Source organism: Hyperolius riggenbachi, chromosome 6 (assembly GCF_040937935.1).
Source record: "Hyperolius riggenbachi isolate aHypRig1 chromosome 6, aHypRig1.pri, whole genome shotgun sequence".
Lineage (NCBI taxonomy): Eukaryota > Metazoa > Chordata > Amphibia > Anura > Hyperoliidae > Hyperolius > Hyperolius riggenbachi.
In genome coordinates, this window is record NC_090651.1 from 51,054,341 (window position 1) to 51,075,781 (window position 21,441).

General features: G+C 45.7%; 1 protein-coding gene across 15 annotated transcripts in view; it reads right to left on the reverse strand.

The window, feature by feature from the left end:
- LRRC7 (leucine rich repeat containing 7) overlaps positions 1-21,441 on the reverse strand; it is a 503,433-nt gene that overhangs the window by 391,759 nt on the left and 90,233 nt on the right. Inside the window, exon 1 of one of the 15 annotated variants that reach the window (XM_068239244.1) lies at positions 20,549-20,613. The exons of 13 other annotated variants lie outside the window; for them this stretch is intronic. The gene's annotated coding sequence lies outside the window, so the exon portion shown is untranslated. Of the gene's footprint in view, positions 1-7,372; positions 7,433-20,548; positions 20,614-21,441 lie in introns of those variants that run through there. One more of the 15 variants, XM_068239237.1, reaches the window with a different exon arrangement.

A 21,441-nucleotide genomic window follows, 5' to 3' on the forward strand; every position in this document is an offset into this window, starting at 1 on the left:
ATTTCTATTGAACTATTTTCTCAGAGGCTCAGATCACTGGTGCTACTCCTCCGTAAGTTATAAAGATCTGCAGAAAGTGTGGCTGAACGAAGATAATCAGTAATCAAATTCAACCATCAATCCTCAAGATGCCATTTGATCCAGACTTTTACAGATAAATCCTACAAAGCATAGACTGATTAGATGTGAGAGAAGAGGGGAGGCGGGGGCAATCCTTCCTATGGTGATCTTGATTGGTAAATACTTTGTGTTGATCTTTCCCTTTATAGGATTATTTACACAGTCACAGTCTGAGATTTCGTTGCTGTGGTTTGTGGTTTGAATAACAGCCTCAATCCATCTGCTTAGACCAATACTAATGGCAGTTCTTTATCTTGTAATGTAAAGTGTTCATGTACTAATACCCAAGTGTGCTTAAATAACTTAAAATGAGGCACTGATCAATAATGCAATTCACCTGCCTCATTGATGATCGTAATCAGCTAATTACAATTACACAAAACTTTGCATACATTTTTGCAATTACGCCTGTGAGAAAACGCGATAAAGCCGCCGCAAGTATTCTGAGTAAGGCGGCTGATTCCGCGTTCAACATGACAGCTTGCGCGCATGGGCCTGCTTCCACAAGCCTGACAGAGCGCGGAGAAACCGCCGCATGCCCAGTGACATGGCGGCGGATTCCGCGTCTGACGCGGAGATTTGCACGCATGAGCTTGCCACTAGCAGTATGGCCGAACGTGGGGGAACCGCCGCATGCTCTGACGGCGGTGCGGCTGGCCCCGCGTTCAAACCAACAGATGCATTACAACACATGTCTGGTGTGGCTGGGACTGATAGTCCACACAGGTTCAGAATGACATGCGCGCGCGCCGAGAGGCAAAGCCTTTATAGCAGTCAGAAGAGTGTCAGCTGATCCAGCCGATCAGCTGACAATTCTATCAGGTTTCATTGGTCCAGCACTTAGGGGAGGCGCTGAAGAGCGCTGGTGTATATATACTGGGTGCTGGTCATTTCTCTGGTGTCTGGCGTTGCGATCACTACGTGGTAGCACTCAGACCTTGTCAGTATCTGTGATATATTATCTGTGTATTTATCTAGACCAGTTCCTAGGTGTTGATGATCAAGGACCTCATACCTCAGTCTAGGGAATACTGTATATTATTTGTGTTATTATCTAGACCAGTTCCTAGGTGTTGATGATCAGGGACCTCACACCTCAGACTAGGAATTAGTACCATCTAGTTATTCTCAGACTAGTTCCAGGGTGTTGATGATCTAGGAGCTCACACCCAAGACTAGGCATTGTTGATTATTTGTTATGACCTTCTGCTTTCCTGACTACTCTTCTGATCTCTGATTAGGCACTTCACTATATCTGATACTCTGTTACTGAACTCTGCTTGTCTTAGGATTCCGCATCTGTCTCCTGTCTCTGTCCCTGATCTGTCTGTCTGTTGCCGACCCGGCTTGTCCGACCTCGAGAGCTATCTCCTCAGTCTAGAGCTAGCTCACAGACCTGGGAGTGACATCCTTCCTTGGTGTCACTCACACTCTGTCCTTCCTCCTCTTAGTCTGACCCCTCCCTCGGGAGAGGCTCAAGCTTGCGGAAGGAACGTATTTCTGTACAGTACTCATTACTGTTGGGCACCTGGTTAGAGATATATCTGATTATCGGTGATACTGCAGATCATCAATAATCGGGTATATATCTGTATTCTCGGTGATACTGCAGATCACCGGTAATCAGATCCTCTCTGTGTTACACCGATCGTTACAACGCCCTTACGCAATTACAATTTGTATGCTCACTTGATTCGTAATTTTGCATAATTTCGGTGTAATTTTGCGCCGATTGTAACGGTTAATAGCTGAGCTCCCATACATGCTATTGTTACCAAAATTGCTTCATATGTTTAAGGACATCCAAGGTGAAAATAAACTGATGAGAAAAACATTGTATCTATCCTCAGTCTCCTAAAAATGACTTTTTTTTAGATATCTCAGTTTTATTTTATATTCAAATCTAGTTTTTGAGTTTTTACTGTTTCATTTTTTTTTTGCTCAATGACACCTTCATTGAAGTATGACAGATTTTAAATCTATGAATTATTGACCCTTTTTTATCTTTTTCCTGCTCACAGAAGCCATTTACTGACAGGAAAGTGTTTCATGACTGTAATTACTTATCAGTGAGAGTTATGACCCAATCCCGACCCGGGAAGAAACTGTCACTTGCATACCAGATGTTTAACTTTTTCAGGCAGAGAAAGAAAAAAAAGGAACACAGCATAGTTATTTGTGTGCTAGGCACTGTACATACACATGTCTATCTTATAATGTCACATGTCACCTCGGTTGTCCTTTAAGGAAAATAATGGGTACAAGTCAAAAAAAATTGAAAAGTTGTTTTTGAAAAATTATTTGTTTTACTTTACCAAAAATGTTGAGGGTATGGAGGGGACCCATTAATCTACCCGCAAATTTGCACCTCCTGAGCCCTGTTAGTTCACCAGATAAGTTTGTATGCAATATCTTGGGAAACATCAGGTCTTGGGGGCTGCAAATTTGCACATAGGTAGATCGGGGAATCCTCTCCATACCCTCAACATTCCGGGTGTGTAGGGTGTGTAACAAGTCAACAATTTAAAGAGTTTAGGGTGAACTGTAATTGAGAATACACTGTACCTGCACATGATGATGTGCAGCACAATGATGTAGGCAGCGGGAGAAAAAGGATCCTGCTGCGAATGCACAGGAGAAAATGTGCTGATGTAGCAGCAAAACGTGACGGGCAGCAAAACCTGGCATTGCACCAGCTAACATCAGCATGGACCGGTCACTTCCGCATTTAAGTCTGGATACACTGTAATACTTAAATGCAGCAGCAATGCAGTAATTGGCAGTATTCAGAGCAGATAAACTGTACTTTGGGAATTTGTAATTTGTAAATGGACAATAATACTTGTGCACAAAAGCAAATATAACTGTATGGGTAATAAAGTAAGAAAACATGTTTTTATTGAAGGTTATGTCGAAGTTTAATCCCTCTTTAAGATCCAGCGTCCTCCTACCTGTGTGGTAGTAGTAAATCATGGATGGGCTCCCATCTTTTAACATTATGATTCAATCTGGAAACATTGTTGAAAAGAAACAAAACTTTTTTTTCGGTGGACACTCGGGCCTACCCAGAAGCCTCCCGTGGCGGCACTAGCATAACAATAGGGCCTGCAACCCCTGCCCCCGCGGGGGGGCCTGGCCCCCCCTAGGGCCCGCTCGGGGGCCGTTTTGGGGGGCTGGAGGGGTCGCAGCATGAGGGGAAAGCCATGCTGCACTTCGGCGGGGAGGGCCCCCCCCCCCCACACCTCGGGCTCTCCTCTCTGCTGCTCCCCTCCAGCATCAATACTATTGTGTGTGCAGCGGCGGGCAGCGGCAGATACATACCTTCCGTGCGCTCCAGCATGGACGTTCCTCTCTCTCTAGCCTCTGATGTGACTTCCTGTAAAACAGGGAGTCGCGTCAGACACTAGAGGGAGAGACATCCACGCTGGAGCGCACGGAAGGTATGTTCCTCTCTCTCTAGCCTATGACGCAACTTCCTGTATAAACAGGAAGTCGCGTCAGACACTATAGGGAGAGACATCCACGCTGGAGCTGCCGCTGCCTGCCGCTGCACACACAATCGTATTGATGTTAGAGGGGAGCGCAGAGGGGAGAGACCGAGGTGAAGGGGGGGGACCGCAGTGGCGGTAGTGAAATGTTTAACAAGGGATTGTCACTAATGCAGCACGTGTCAATCCCTTATAAAAGTGTTGCTCATGTCAAAGCAGTCTGAACTTTTTTTTTAAATCTCGGGTTCTGAAAAGTGCCGTTATTTGTGCTGAAATATTGGCAATGTTCTGCAGGAGGACTCTCTGGCAGCTTCATAAATGGCTCCCCTACTGCTTAGTGAGAAGCAGAGAGCATTGCGTCACGCCAGCAATACACAAGCCTCTAACATTACACAGAAGAACAACGTCCACAGAGCAACTAGTGATCACTGCAGGTGTCGCTTACAACCAATCTCACGCCGCAAATAAATAATAATAATAAAAACCCTGTACAGACCTTTTAAATTGTGAATTACTCATATAAAGTGATTCAAAGAACAATGCTTTTTTCATTGAAAGCAGAAGCAAACTAGTGCGTCATGACGAGAGAAATGGTGGCTGCCATATATATTTCCTTTTAAAGTAATCCTGTAAGGAAAAAAAAGAGTCCCTGGGGGGTACTTGCCTGGGGATGGGGAAGCCTCTGGATCCTAATGAGGCTTCCCCAGTCCTCTTCAGCCTCGGGGATCAAGCACTGGCAGCCCCCGAACAGCATGCGGCAGTGTTTACTAAACACTGGTCCTGTGCAGGCGCAGTACAAGCGCCCCCCTCAGACTCTGGCAGAAATAGCCGAGCCTGATCGGGCCCGCTCTACTGCACAGGTGCAAGGATTGGTAAGTATTGCTGCCCGCTGAAACCCCTACTGCGCCTGCGTGTTCAGGGGCTGCCAACACCAGATCCTCAAGTTTCAAAAAGGACCGGGGTAGCCTCATTAGGGTCCAGAGGCTTCCTCCACCCAAGGTAAGTACCCCATAGGGGCACTTTCTTTCCATGCAGGTTTACTTTAAACAATACCAGCTGATTTGCCATCCTGCTGATCTCTTTGATCAGCAGTGTCTTAATCATACACCTGAAACAAGCATGCAGCTAATCTTGTCAGATTTTTGTCAGAAGCATCTGATCTGCATGCTTGTTCAGGGTCAATGGCTAAAAGTATCAGAGGCAGAGGATCAGCAGGACAGCCAGGCAATGTGCCGCCCTGAAATCTGCACCCATGTGGAGTAGAGGCTGTGTAGACGCATACATGCAAAAAGGGCGTCTGGAAAAAAGGGATATAGACGAAATGATACGTTTTTATTGAAAAACCCTAACCACCCCCCTGGTGGTGCATAACCTAAAACTCCCCTGGTGGTGCCTAACCCTAAAACCCCCCTGGTGGTGCCTAACCCTAACCACCCCCCTATTGTCTCTGGCGCCCAATAGCCAATATTTTGCATTGCAGCCTACGGTGCGCCCTTTTTGTCCATTAGCCATATGCGCCCTTTTTTCCTGCTACCGTGTAGACACTTCCCATCTTGCTGCATAACTGATTAGTTGCACAGAGTGGAAGAACAAACACATAGGCTAGTCCAGTGACTGGCAACTCCCCTGCAGCCCCTAAAAGGGAATCTGAAAGAAAAATACATTTATGATATAATGAATTGTATGTGTAGTACAGCTAAGAAATAGAATATTAGTAGCACAGATATGAGTCTCATATTGTTTCCAGTACAGGAAGAGTTATGAAACTTCAGTTATCTATGCAAAAGAGCTTCTCTATTTTTTGAAGCCCTTATACGTCAAAGAAACAGTGAGACACAGCTTCAGATAAGGTTTTACTGCAGGGGAGATCAAAGGGTCATTAGCTCTGCTCTATTTCATAGTTTAAAGGGACTCCGAGCACCTCTCATGGGCATGCCTTTAAGCCAGACGGCTTCCAACAAAGTCGTACTATGACCCCTCTGGAGGAGCCTGTTGCAATGGACATGCGTGTCACTTCCTCTTCCTGCTTCATTCAGTGATGCACTTCTCTAACAGAGGAGACAGGGGTGACCCGGAAGCTATAACATAGCCAAGATGGCAGCCGCGATATTTAAATTGAAATCGAAATAAAACTATTTGGTGTAGAACGAGGATTCCGGCATCAAATGAAAGAGGAGAGCACAAGCTACAGAAATGTATGCATCTTTAAGTACTTTGCAGTACTGGTCGGAGTCTTATGCTGGGAATACACGGCTCGATTCTGAGCCATTTAGATGGCTCGATAGATAACTTCCGACATGTCCGATCTCCCGCCCGATCATTTTGCCGCTGGATTCTGCATTGAGGACAATGTAAAAAGATAAGAAAAACGAGAGGAAGATAAGAGAATCGCCTGCAGAATTGAGCGGGGAATCGATCAAGCAGGAGAATCGAGCAGCAAAATCGAGCCGTGTATGCCCAGCATTAAAGGCATGCCCATGAGAGGTGCTCGGAGTGTGGTTTGTAATAGCAAATATGACAGAATGATGCAATGTTATACTATATTCTTCTTTGCTACTAATGTTCTATAAATTATCTGTACTACACATACAATTCATTATATCATAAGTTTTAAGGTTTTTTTTTTTCGCCTCAGTGTCACTTAAAGAGACCCAGAGACGAAAAGATAACATATTTATACATAGCTGGGGCTTCCTCCAGCTCCATCAGCCTGGATCGCTCCCATGCCGCCGTCCTCCGCTTCCTCTATCCGCCAATACCGGGTCCCGTCATTTCGGCCAGTTGACACAAGCACAGTGCGCTCCCTCCGTACTGCGCAGGCGCATGCGTACAGAGCCAAAGGGAGCCCCTGTGCATGTGGAAGACTGGCCGCATCCGGTGGAAGTGACGGGACCCGATACCGGCGATAGAGGTAGCGGAGGACGGCAGCATTGGAGCGATCCAGGCTTATGGGGCTGGAGGAAGCCCCATGTATGTATAACATCTTTTTTATATTTTTAGCATTGGTTCGTCTCTGGTTCCCTTTAAAGCAAAGGAAATAAATATGGCACCTGAGCCAAACTTCAGGCCAAGTTGCACTCCTTACTAGATAACCTGAAACACACTGCCTCTATTTATGTATATTGTATACTACCCTACCTTTTGCTAACCCACCCCCCATATTCCTTTACACTGTAAGCCAGCATGGGCGGGGCTCCCTTACGCTTTTGTGTCTTGCAATTCTTTATCTGTACATTGTATTAAGCATGTTACATTTGTCACTGCAATTACTGCATCTACCAATTTTGTACCAGTATTTATATTTGTACACCATTGTCCGTATTATTATGTACTCTATGTTTGTTTCTTACTTTGTACAGCGCCATGGAGTATGTTTGCACTTTATAAATAACACCCCTATATCACAGATTCTGTTAGGCTGGGTCGTTTATGGGCACAAGCTGTACAGGCAAAGGCCTGGAGTGCCCTCTAGTATACAGGGCATAACACTGCAACCAATTCTGTTTATGGCACTCTGCAGCACACAGTACAGTATATAGCAGTCTTTGCTGTGGTCAAGGGATGCTCCATGATCTCCGGTGTCCTCTGCAGTGTATTCCAGTGTCTCCTGTACAGTAAACCTTGGCTTACCATAGTCTACTCTTCATCTATCTCCCCTCTTCAATAAAGAGAGAAGGAGGGGGAGAGAGAGAGAGAGTATGGGGTGTGTGTATGTGTGTGTGTGCGGGGGGGCTGTGTATACCAATTGTGCTTTATATACTTACATGTAGATAAGCTGTAATCAGGTTTGCCATTAATCTGAGCAATATAAAGCACAACACTGAACAGATTGGCTTTTTCTCTGCAATGGCATAATCTTGCTTTAACTCTCTGTATACGTGGCTGTTTTGTTGCCCATGGTTACAGAGCAATTCTAGCCAGCCCCTGCAGGAGCCTACAGTCCAATATCGACATGGCTCAGATAAACACATGGCTGCTATTTTCATATTTATATAGGGCCAACCAGTGGCATAGCTAAGGAGCTGTGGGCCCCGATGCAAGTTTTACATGGGGCCCCCCAAGCACTCTATACATAACAAATGATACAGGGCACCAAAACCTGCCTATGGCAACCACAGTGTCAGAGATGCAAGAAGGGGATAGGGAACAGTTAGTTAATGATTACCACTATTTAAAGTATCTATAGAAGTGATTATTATGAACACAGGACCAATAGAGAGCTAATACTGCCGTTGAGGAAGGGCCCATCGGGGTCCCTCTGGTCCAAGGGCCCCGATGCGGCCGCAACCTCTGCAACCCCTATTGCTACGCCCCTGGGGTCAACATCTTCCACACCACTGTACAGAGTACATAGTCACGTCATTCCATCCCTCAGATGAGCTCACAGTGTAATCCCTATCATAGCCATATGCCCACTGCAGTTTAGGGTCAATTTAGGGGAAAGCCAAATTACTAATTACTACAATATGTATGTTTTTGGGAAGAAACCAGAAAGCACAGAGGAAACTCACGCAGACACGGGGAGAACATACAAACTCCATGCAGATGCCCTGGCTGAGATTTAAACCAGTGACCCAGTGCTGCAAGGCGAGAGTACTAACCACGACTATGCCACCATGCTGATGAAACCCAATTTCTGCAAAAGGTTTGCGAAAACTCAAGTGGGCACCCAGCCTTAGAAGGTGATCCTTAATTCAACAAATTAAAGAAAGTACAGCTAATGTTATCTTCTAGTCTCACCTTAAAGTTGTTTAAAACTCAGCATTTCCTCTTTGTTCTAAAAGATTATTTACAGAATAAAATCTACTACCACAAAAAATTGCAGCAGAACAGCATTCAAACAGTTAAACACAGCACTCTGTTCTTCTGCGGAAAGCTCCTTAAAGCTTCTGGTCGCATCTGAGGAGGTGATAACATTATCTTTTGTTTACATTCCTTTGTCAGATACATTTTTTAAACATTAGCAAAGTGCTGAAACTGAGCTCTTTCTGCTTCTAGTATGTGCGCAGCTGAAAAGTGATTACTAGATGGAGTTTTATATATATAAATACAGCAGCTATGCAAGAAAATGCAATGGCAGCATTCAGAGCAGATAAACTGTACTTTGGGAATTTGTAAACAGACAATATTATTTGTGCACAAAAGAAAATAAAAAGTAGAAAAATACATTTTTTATTGAATGTTTTGTCCCACTTTAAGTCATTTTCAGTGCATTATGTCAGTACCTTTTCTAAAGCTTTTTTTTACAGTAGACTTAATGTACTTATTGTTCACAATCAAAAATTACTAAGGGCCCTTCAAACAAAATGTTGCTTCAAACCTTCCAAGCAACTGTTGTAAAGACTTGCTAAAGCTGGGAACATCTGGCCTATAATATTTAGCTATTAATTATAAGCTTCCATAATCCACAAGTAAACTGCCTGTGAATGCTGACAATTCAGCTAAAAAATAGCAAGGAAGAGCTAACATAGCACTTATTATCACACAACTGCTCACCCCAAATCACAAAACAAGGTCTCTACAATCTGAGCCTGAGCAGAAAGGGAGGAATCAGTGGATATTTATGTTGATCTTTTTCTGTAGTGGGTCAGTGCTGTTCTGAGTCATATCTCCTGGAGCTGAATACAAGCATTACAACGAAATTACACATTTGCTACAAGATTTTGACAGTACTCATGGGTGGTTTTTGTTTTTTTACGTAGCTGTACACAATGTAACATCCTTAGGACCAGGTGCAGTAAAATTGAAGGATGCTTAGTTCTGGCATGGTGTAGATAGCTTTTCACCTTCCTGCTGTGGTGGGCACATGCACCGCCACTAACTCAGATGTCACTCAAACACTTCACTAAGCAAAAATAGGATTAGTTATGAACATCTTAATTAAGTTAATAACCCAGGTGTCATTAGACAGCTAAGTACTATTTAGAGCCTAATACACACATACAATTTTGATTGGCCAAAGATTGGCCAATTTTACCACTTCCATGTAGTATGAGAGCTTACCTTCACAAACTGTTCACAGTATTCAAAATCTGTTGGCCATAATAATACACTGAGGTGGTAAAATTGGCCAGTCAGTGGCCAATGAAAAATTGGATGTGGGTACCAGGCTTGATGTAAACCTGTGACTTTTTGAAAAATTTAGATAACTCAGGAGAGAGAAGCATCTGGATTCCCCAGAGGCTTCCACATCCTTCTTCTGACCCTTCCTGGATGCCTGGCAGCAAATGCCGAGTCCGATCAGGTCTGCACTACTACACAGGCGCAAGCCACTAACAAGAGCGTGTCGGTGGTTTTCGAAAGGTCCCAACGATGGAACAGCTCTGTGGAGGAGGACGAGGGAAGACTGGATTATCCACAGTCTTCTACTGAGGTAAGTCTTGCCTTGTGCTAATAGATGGAGAATTGAGCTTCAGAAACCAAATCTGTAGTCAAATATTCCTACTTTCAACTGAGGAACATTTCCCAAATAAACATCTCATTCCCCCAGAGGATCTTCCAACCCTAGTACAAGTCTTCATCATCACATCACGGCTGGACTACTGCAATGCCCTCTATGCAGGCCTCCCGGACAAGAACCTATACCACCTGCAATTAGTACAGAATGCTGCTGCCAGATTGCTCGCCACTGTCACATTACACCGATTTAAGATTGGACTGTTGACATTCAAATCCCTACACAATTTGGGCCCTGGATACATGAAGGATTTGTGAAAACTGTACCACACCTGTCACAACCTCAGATCAGCAGGATCCATAAACTTGGTCACTCCCAGAGTGCACCTCAATACCTTTGGATCCAAAGTTTTCTGTCATGCTGCCTATACACTTTGGAATTCCTTACCACACTCAGTAAAGACAATCCCATCCCTGGAGTTATTCTAATCCAGACTGAATAGCCATCTGTTTAGCCTGGCATTTACGGACTAGTAGAATTCTTCCTCTGTACCAAAATTGACCAAATACTGGTCTGAGACAAGCTTAATGTACGGGAGAAAAGCGCTTCACAAATGTTGTTGTTGTTATTGAACCTACTTTATCTTATGCTGGCATTAGCATCATGGTTGCTTGGCAACTACTGATGGAAGACAGAAGTCTGGCCTGGAGAAAGATTCTTCTCCTACAGGAGAGCAAAAGGCGTAACAAATAGTGAAACCAGAAAGTGAACCATCATATCACTGAATGGGAATTGGTTCTTGGGAGGATTCCATCAAAACGTTACTTTGGTTCCCCATCATTACTAGCCTTTTTCCCCAAGCCAATCCCGTCAGTCTTGTCAGTTATAGAGAACCTGTGTGATTCCTGTGCGTCAGTAATGAAAGCCAGTGCCAGAACAGTGCCCACAGCACGCACCTGCAAACATTGGGTGATAGTCGTCCGGCCTCCACCTCCATCTGTACAAAGCATTGTTATTACGCCATGACAGCTGCTGAGATGTGATTGTCTGCTACGACAAGCAGTGGGACAGCGGAATGTTTTGTTATAGTACAATAATATTATCACTGAGTCATTAGACTTTACGGTGCCAAGTACCAACACAATGCTCTCTCTGCACCAGCTGCGGGTCACCTTATATAATAGAAGCATGTGTACCTTATGAGGCTGGCTGCATGCTAGCGCCAGGTCAGTACGAGTTACCCAAGAGGGACTGTTGCAAAAATAACATATTTTTTAAATATTAATTTATAGATTATTTAGTCCGTATTTTCCCATTGTAAAATCTTTCCTCTCTGGTGGTGACATCTGTAGTGCTACCGGGTGATCTGTACGGAATATTCATTGCTGAGAGTTCTATGAAAAGAGGGAGATATGGCTTGCTTGGGAGTTGGAAAAAGCTGTTATTTTCCACAATGCAACAAAGTTCACAGACTGCAAAGTGTCAGGACCATGGTCATGACATCACACTGTAGGAGGGGTTTCACCACAACATCAGCCATACAGACTTCCCTGATGATCTATTTGAGAAAAGGTAAAGATTTCTCTTAAAGAAACCAATTATTGAACTTTGAAGAATGAACTGATTATGTAAACAGAGGTGCCATCATGAGGATAAAATGTATTAAAAGCCATTGAAAAGGAGTAAGGCCTTGTTCACATCTAGCCAACGCAGATGGCTGTGCGATCGGAACGCAGCGCATCCAATCGCATGCCATCTGCGCCGCTGCCCCCTGCGTTGCTGATCCCATCCATTGACAGTGATGAGATAAGCTCTGCGGTGCGGGCAAAATGCAGGCAGCAGTACGCAAGCGCTTCCCAGCGCATCGTACTGCTGCGCAGCGCAGTAGATGTGAACGGTAGAAGTGCAGTCTATGCACATCATACGCGCTTCAATATCCGCATGGAAGCGCGTATGATATGATGTGAACGAGGCCTAAGGCGGGCGGGCGAACGCAGCGTGCGCTGACATGTGGAGGCGGTAGCAGACCTAGAGCCTGTTTTGAAACGGGCTTAGGTCAACTAGTGATCTATAAATGAAAATTGTAAATAAGCAATTTTATTCATTATGTTATTTTCACTGCATTTCCTCTTTAAGTGAGTGGATGTGAGGTAAGTATGTCTGCCCCCTGCAGCTGCAGGAGGTCCCCCTCTGATAGTTACACCTGTGTTTACCAACAATATACACAAATGCAGTACGCTGACCAGAGCTGGGACAAGGTCCTCCAGCACCCAAGGCTGAGACACCAAAGTGCGCCCCTCCATCCCTCCCACCTCAGCTGTCACACACTGATTGCTATTAGACTAAGAGGCGCTCCTGGGCCCCCAAACCCCCAACACCTTAATATCTAGTTATCTGGCTTGCAGTCACTGCTATGTATTCCCTTTTCTTATTTCTCTCTGCTTCATACACAATTAGGAATGACAGCTGAATGAATTGTGCGCCCCCTCCTACACTGCGCCCTGAGGCTGGAGCCTCTCTTGCCTCTGCCTCGGCCCGGCCCTGACGCTGACAGCTCTGCTGCAGAAACTCACGCTCATTTTCATGTACATGGAAATGTTAGTATGGGCAAAGGAAGGTGTAAAAACCAAACACATGTGCAGCCAACAAAAGTAAGAAGCCTATTTATAAAATCACGCAAGAGATGTAAGATGTTTTTTGACATCTTTAATGCCAAAGCAGCATTGCCCACTGCCTAGAAAGCTACGTTCTGGCACATCGCCGGTGCTACTTCCCAGCTTGTGACTGTTGCCTCCAAGACAAATAAAGCTACATAATTACAAAAAACAGAGCTAAAATTCTCATCTAGCAAATACAACTGTCATGTGACTAGGCAGATTATGATAGTGTAGACCAGGGGTCTCAAACTCAATTTACCTGGGGGCCGCAGGAGGCAAAGTCAGGATGAGGCTGGGCCGCATAAGGGATTTCACGTGTCCCCGCCGCAAAACGAGGGCTGCAGAGCCCCCAAATTGCACGGGGGGGCAATACGCCGGCATTTCCTAGAAGGGGCAGAGCTTTCAACCTCAGCTCTGCCCCTCCTGACATCAATCGCGGCGGATCGCCGCCTCTGCCCGCCCCTCTCACTCTTCCTTCACAGAGCGGGGCGGGGAGAGGCGGGGATCCGTGCGGCGATTGACATCAGGAGGGGCAGAGCTACAGCTGGAAGCTCTGCCCCTCAGCGCAGTCGTGGATGTTTGCCTGGGGGATTTGGGGGCTCTGCAGCCCTCGTTTAGCGGCGGGGATGCGGCAAATTACTTGGGAGCACTGAAGCGAACTATAAGGTAAAATAGGCAAAAATAGTTCGCTTCCGTGTCTCTTTTGCTTTTGCCGGCGGGGGCCACAAAATATTGTATCGAGGGCCGCAAATGGCCCGCGGGCCGCGAGTTTGAGACCCCTGGTGTAGACTGTGTAGTGGATAGCATAATTCCCTTGCAGCGCTGGAATCCTAGGTCTGAATTTCAACCAGGGCTGCATGGGCTTCATGCAGTTTGAATGTTCTGCACTGGCTTGTGTGGGTTTCCTCTGGGCACTCTAGTTTCCTTCCACATCACAAAACATACTAGAGGGTTCATTTGCTACCCCCATAACTAAGTACTCTTAGTAGATCTTCCCTCCTCAAGGACAATCCACAAAGGTAAGTTTACATTTTTATACACGCACGATAGACAATGCGTTTCACGGGTGCTGCCCTGCTTCCTCAGGTCAATAAAAAAGTGCCTTAAGAGCAATGTATGTTAGCGCCTCTCTAATCAAACAGAGGTCCTCACGTCCGTGATACACTGCTCTTTAGGCACTTTTTTATTGACCTGAGGAAGCGGGGCAGCACCCGTGAAACGCGCTCTCTTTCTTACGTGCATGAATAAAAACCTATACTTACCTTTGTGGTTTGTCCTTGAGGAGGTAAGATCTCTATTCTCCTAGAGGGACATACTTGTAATCAGATATTTAGGGGGCCTCTAACAGAGTACTGAGTTTAGCCTAACCCTTTGGGGTCTTGTACTGCATACACTAGTGTTTCCATTCCAATAAATTCACGGAGTGCGACCGACCAGAGCCTGCCTTGTGGACCTGGAGTACCGAGCGGGAATGTTTTTTTTCTCTCGTAAGCCTGAATGGTGGTTGCAAATTACAGCAACCCATCCTTGTGAGTATAATCCTTACATTTTAACACATGCTACTTGTACAAACGATACTGCACCATTGGGCTCCTGATCTCTCTTGTCTAGAAACTTGGAGACGATAACGATCACAATAGATCCCACCAGTTCTACCCCCATAACTGGCCATAAACAATTAGTTTGAACTATGACTATGGTGGGGATTAGATTGCTAGCTCCTTTGAGACAAAATTAATGACATAAACTATTAGGCGTACTCGGTAAAGCACTGTGGAAGATGCCCTGATAACAAACGCACCATTAATTAGTTATTTGGGCTCCAAGAACAAAACAAAACTGATAGGCTATATGCAGAAATGGGAAAGGACTTATTGCCAGTTTTCATTTAAAGCGGACCTGAACTCAGAACTTCCACTCTGCTATAAAAGCTAAGCAACAGTATAATAATAGTATAATAAGCTTTAAAGAAAAACATTTCTTTGCTACAGCTGATACAAATTCTGCAAAAAATCTGCAGTGTGTCTACTTCCTGCTTTCATGGAAGCAGACATAGGGTTAACATCCTTTACCACATATACCATTTCTGAACAATTAAGTATGTATGCAGCTTCTTTAACCTGCTGGGCATTTCAATTCTTGCGGCCGCATAGCCGCGGGAGGGTTTTTTTTCGCCCAATTTTTTATTATCCCCCTTGTCCCCTTTCTGCTGCCTCCCACCCTTCCGATCGCCGCAGGCGATCACGCCCATAAGGAAATCCTGGGATTTCCCTTAGGGCTTCCCCCATCGCCATGGCGACGAACGGAGTGACATCATCGACGTTGTGACGTCACAGGGACTCCCGATCCACCCCAAAGCTCAGCCTGGCGGCGATTGGCCAGGCAGCGTTCGGGGTCTGCGGGGGGGCCCTCTTTCACGTCGGGTAGCGGCGGATCGGCGGTGAGCAGCGGCGATCGGGGCAAACAAAAAGAAAATTATCAAAATCGGCCCAGCGGGGCCTGAGCGGTTTCCTCTACCGTCTCTGGACGAGCTCAGCTCGTCCAGAACGCTACGGAGGTTAACTAAAACATATTACTACTAGCCGACCTGCGGCGTAGGGGGGTGGGGTGGGGTAAGGGGGTAGTGGGCAGGAAGAGGGTATTGGGCACAGTGGCGGGGAGGGGGGTCGGACCCCCCTCCCTCACCTGGGTCCCCCATGTGCGCTCCCCCTCCAGTTTAAGTTCGCAGCGGGAGAGGGTTTGGAGCCCTCCTCCCTCACCGACCCCCCTCCCCGCCGCTGTGACCAATACCCCCTTCCTGCCTGCTACCCCCTCTAGCTCGGAGACGCCCACCCACGGCTGGGGCGGGGAGACCGGGACAGGGCGGCGAAAAGTTTAGGACTGGCCCTGGGGGCAGGGCACTACTTCTTTTTCTTGCTTCAAGGTTGAAGTACGTAGTGTATTATATATATATAGATTCATGTATAGCCTGGGTTGCTCCATTTTGCTCACTATTCTAATATAAATCCAGAACTGTTGTCAGATTCAATACAAAAAAATGACACAAAACTAATAGGGGGCAGCACATTAATAGCATTTGTCACACCACTGTGATGCTAATTAGGTGTTTACTGCAGAGACGTTTCGAGGTTTCTTGTTTAGAGTTAAAGGAGAACTGTAGTGAGTGGCATATGGAGGCTGCCATATTTATTTCCTTTTAAGCAATACCAGTTGCCTGGCAGCCCTGCTGATATATTTGGCTTTAGTAATAGGTAGAAGAAAGTATCCGGGCACCAACAGCAGCAGTAATGCTAATACACCTTTAATACATCCCCAAACCGCTTGACATACAGGTAAAGCCTAACAGCCGTTTCACAGAAAAAAAACCTGCTTCTTCAGAGGCAACCTTACGCGTGTCAAGCGGTTTGGGGATGTATTAAAGGTGTATTAGCATTACTGCTGCTGTTGGTGCCCAGATACTTTCTTCTACCTATTACTACTGGATGTTGATTATTGATCTGGAGGCACAACTTGGGTCACCTGTTACCCCCTACCTGTCTACAGTCCACTGTCATCTTGTGCCAATCAACCTCTACTATTGTCTGATTGATATATTTGGCTGAAGAAGTGTCCGAATCACACCAGAAACAAGCATGCAACTAATCTTGTCATATTTGTCAAAATTGTCAGAAAAACCTGATCTGCCGCATGCTTGTTCAGGGTCTACGGCTAAAAGTATTAGAGGCAGAGGATCAGGATAGCCAGGCAACTGGTATTGCTTAAATGGAAATAAATATGGCAGCCTCCATAGCCCTCACTACAGTTCTCCTTTAAAGTTCCATTCCTTTCTACATGCAACTAGCAGTTATACAGAAGAATTCCATAAACAGTACGCTTGGCATGGTTTTGTGGTACCCCTTCAACTGATGGAACCCTCGGCATCTAATTCATTTGACTAGCGTAAAATGGCCATGTTTATAAATCTAGTGCCACATGCATGGGTTTAACCAGTCACTGGAGAAGCAGAGGCTGCCCAGGAACACAGACAGCAACAAAAACTCACATGGGGCTTGATTCACTAAGACAAATAGTATGCCTTATCAGAGTTAATTTGCCTTAGCAGAGTTAACATGCTTTATCAGAGTAGCATAGCGAGCACTACGAACGTATACCTGCTAATTGGCAATGGCATTCGTCCTGCCCTGAGTCCCTGCGGGTCCAATCACTTTAAAGGACATAATCGCCGCTCTTTGATTGGCCTAATAGGCTGCCTGTCACTTGACAAGAAACTTGGCAGGCAGCCTATTGGGCCAATCAAAGTGCGGGGATAATGCTCTTTAAAGTGATTGGACCCGCAGGGGCTCAGGGCAGGACGAGTGGAGCTCTTGTCATTGCCAATTGGCAGGCATAAGTTCGTAGCACTCGCTATGCTACTCTTATAAGGCATGTTAACTCTGATAAGGCATGTTATTTGTCTTAGTGAATCAACCCCATGTTCTCTTATGGTGTGTGACTAGCAGTATTGGCAACTGCATTAGCCACAGTGAGGATTTCCAGCAGCTGATGGCACCATCATACCGATAAGTTAAATACATTAAAACTCCGTACACACCAGATGAAACTTGGCCAAAGCGACCAATATAGAGTCCCTCTGCCAAGAATCCGGCATTTGTACAGCAACCCCCAGCTTTCTCGGACAGTAATCCACCATCGTCTACAGTGTTCTCAACAAAATAATGATTTTGGCTGGGTAGGGGGAAGCCATAACTGGGTGGTCACACAGTGAGTGGTACCACATAAGACATATTTAGCCATCCTCCCACCTGCATAGCAACAGAACACACTCTATGACATTTCCCTCTAAAAAATTACTTGCTGGTTGAATGAAAGTAACTTTAAGTCAAAATTTGCCAGGGGTATGACTAATTATGGGCAGCACTAATTAATGACTAATTATGGGCAAACACTGACTAAATAATCTATACATGAATATTGTAAAAAATAAACATGGTTTTAAATAGGTATTCTGTAAACTCCCTTATACCTCACTGGCTGTTTAAAGTTTATGTGGTGAAAGTTCATTGAACATGTCATTTAGTAAATCACCCCAAAGTGTAGTTCAAAGAGTACTTGAACTTACATGTGATGCGAGGTGAAGTCACAAAAGGACAGTAAACGTAACTTAATAAGTTCATTTTGATGTATGCAATTCCCGTAACAAGTTGCGCATATTGGACATGATGGACCAAGACAGATGAGATCGCTCAGGATAGGAAATGGTGGAAAGCGTGAATTAAGGCTCTTTGCTCCAGTAGGAGACATAGGAATTAAATCAATAGCAGCAGCCGGTGCCACCAAAATCAATAAAAAGTGTCCCATACAAATTCAGGCTCAGGGTCCCTCCTGGCGAAACCCTTAAAGCGGTATCATCACCATAAAAATCAAATTTCAACAGCAACTGGTCTGAGTTTATTAAGTGATAAAGATGCTAATCCTGCATTCAAAACTTTCAAAACTTTTTCTGCTGTTATGATTTGGAGTTATCACATACTTAAGGAACACTGTCCCTTTAGTAGTCATGCCAAAGAATTGCATGTTGGGGGTTCTTTTTATCTATAATCTATTCCTCCCCTTCCCTTTATTTCCCTGCCAGCTTCTTATCTGAAACCTAATTCCCTACTCACTTGTGTTTACAAGCAAGGCTGAGGTGACTCAGCGATTGGAGGAGAAAATAAAAAAAGTAAAAGGCAGAAATGACATCACGAGTTAGCCTTAACTATGGGCAAAAGACATGGCCCCCACCAGGAACAGAATTCTCGTAATTTACTATATAACATTCACTGAAATCGAAACGTGGACAGTATAATACATGTGTTATGTAAGTAGATCAAGTATTTATCTACTTATATATGTGTTTTTTTTCCCTGGCTGATCCTACTGCTTTAAAAAGGGGCGGGGATGCGTCCTGTTGAACACAGGCACCTTTTTCAACAGGACATCGGTGGGTGTGATAGAGTAAGTATAGGGGGGGGGGGGGGGCTAGGGTCAAGCACCTACCCTGGGGAAGGGGGAGTGTTAAGGTTAGGCACGCACTGGGGGGGGGGGCGGGGTGGTAAAGAGAACCCGTGGTAAGAGGGATATGGTGGCTGCTTATCCTCTGCCTCTAATTCTTTAAGCCATAGACCCTGAACAAGCATGCAGATCAGGTGTCTATGACAAATCTGACAGGATTTGCTACATGCGAGTTTCAGGTGTGTGATTTAGACCCTACTGACCAGAGAAATCAGCAGCACTGCCAGGCAACTGGTGTTGTTTAAATGGAAATGAATATGGCAGCTTCCATAGGTGTCACACCTTGGGTTCCTTTTAAGGTTAGAAGTCGGGGGGGGGGGGGGGGGGGGAGGGGTTGGTGTTAGAGGTCAGGGACCACCAAGAGGAGTTCAGGTTAGGCACCACCGGTTGGGGAACTAAGGTAGGGCACCACCAGGAGAGGTTAATTGTAGGCGTAGGGAGAGGTTAAGTTATAGAGAAATATCAGTAAATGTAACCAATATTTTACTATATGAACGAAGTAGTAGAAGATTGGTAAATATACCGATATACTACTACCAGGCATTTCCTGCGCCCTTTTCAGCGGGGCCCCTTTATCAAAATGTACGCCCCTCTTGGACCCCCATTAACCACTTGCCGACCGCGCACTCATACCGCGCGTCGGCAAAGTGGCAGCTGCAGGACCAGCGACGCAGTATTGCGTCGCCAGCTGCAGGCTGATTAATCAGGAAGCAGCCGCTCGGGCGAGCGGCTGCTTCCTGTCAATTCACGGCGGGGGGCTCCGTGAATAGCCTGCGGGCCGCCGATGGCGGCTCGCAGGCTAAATGTAAACACAAGCGGAAATAATCCGCTTTGTTTACATTTGTACGGCGCTGCTGCGCAGCAGCGCCGTAAGGCAGATCGGCGATCCCCGGCCAATCAGCGGCCGGGGATCGCCGCCATGTGACAGGGGACGTCCCGTCACTGGCTGCACAGGACGGATAGCGTCCTGTGCAGCCCTGATCTAAGGGGGGCGGGAGCAGGTAGGAGAGGGAGGGGGGAATTTCGCCGCGGAGGGGGGCTTTGAGCTGCCCCCCCCCCCCCGCCAGCCACATGCAGGCATGAGAGATCGGACCCCCCCAGCACATCATCCCCCTAGTGGGGAAAAAAGGGGGGTGATCTGATCTCTCTGCCTGCTACATGATCTGTGCTGGGGGCTGCAGAGCCCACCCAGCACAGATCACTCAGCACAGCGCTGGTCCTTAAGGGGGGGTAAAGGGTGGGTCCTCAAGTGGTTAAAGGTACATTTGTGAACCACCTATCTTAAGGCCAGTACAGGAGTAATATCTGTACCTACTTGATGGCAGCCCCAGCCTAGATATTCGTCTGCCATGTCAAAAAATGAACCAATCCATGTCCAACAAAAGTTCCCACCCCTTTCTCCCTCAGGGACTTCAGTGGCTACTCAGCTGGTTCCATGATTCTCCTCAGAGCTACAGCAGTCAGCAAGTTTCCCTCACATCCAAATTTGCTGTCAAGTTTGATTTAAACACAAAGGACAAACAAAAAGTAAAAATAAAACAACATAAACCCAGTAACAATAGTCCCGACACCTTTACTTGCTGTTAAATAAATCTCAAGCCGAAATTTCATTTTACCCAACGAATTAGGATATGACTGTTTCCATTTTCCTGTAAGCTATTTTGGCAAAGTGCAGCAGCCTCAACGTTCAAATTAATAATATTTTTGAAAGCAAGCCCTGCGATTGCTGCTATTTTTTATTGCTGCGAAGACACACAGGGGGTTTTGGAGTCTCCCTTAGGACGTAGATGAATGGGTATTCGAAGAGTGCCAAAAACAGAAAATCATTTACATACCTCTTTGAGCTCAGGGACTTGGGGCTGGCAACGTTGCTGTGAGACAGCTTGCCAACATCGGAACGTCAGCTGCACTACAGATCACGAAGCAGAGAGCAGCAGCAGCGGCAGCAACGCACGCTGACAGCCCGGAGAGGAAGGCGTGCGAGGGAGATCACTGTGTGATGCAAGACTTGTTTGCTTCTGTGGCTGAGAACATTCGTTCTCCTTTATCCGCACAGAAGGCAGATGGAGTAAAGTTTCTTGCTGGGAAGGAGATCACAGGGGGAACCCAAGAAGTGATGCATGAACAGGCATCGTCTACAGTGTTCTCACCGAAATAATTATTTTAGCTGGGTAGGGTGAGGCCATAACTGGGTGGTCAAACAGTGAGTGGTGCCACATAAGATGTATTTAGCGTGCCAAAATTCTAGTGCACTTATGTATGTGGTGACTGTCTCCTTTGCTACAGTCTTTTATCTCAAAGTGTACCCAAGTCGTTATGTGACATGATGAGATGAACGTGTATATACAGTGCCAAACATTAATAAGCAGGCTGTTTTACTTGTTTTATTTTGCTGCCTGAAAGTTAATTTCTAGGCATGTCTTGGTGGTACCTTGCCGGAAACATAGTAAACATGACTGATAAGCAAATTACAGCCATAAACGTTTTCCTGGCAGAATACAACTTCTGAGAGCAGAGGGAGATATAAAATACATGGGGCTTGATTCATTAATCTGCGCTGCCAAAGTACCGGGTGAGGGAACGCTCGTGAAAATGGAGTGCCCGCTACGCACGGCTTACATAGCAGCACGTGTTGCTATATAAGGAGCGTGCCTTCCTTAGTTACACACGTTGCTTACATGGCAACGCGTGGAACTTTAAATACGGGTGGTCCTGTGAAGTATCGCAA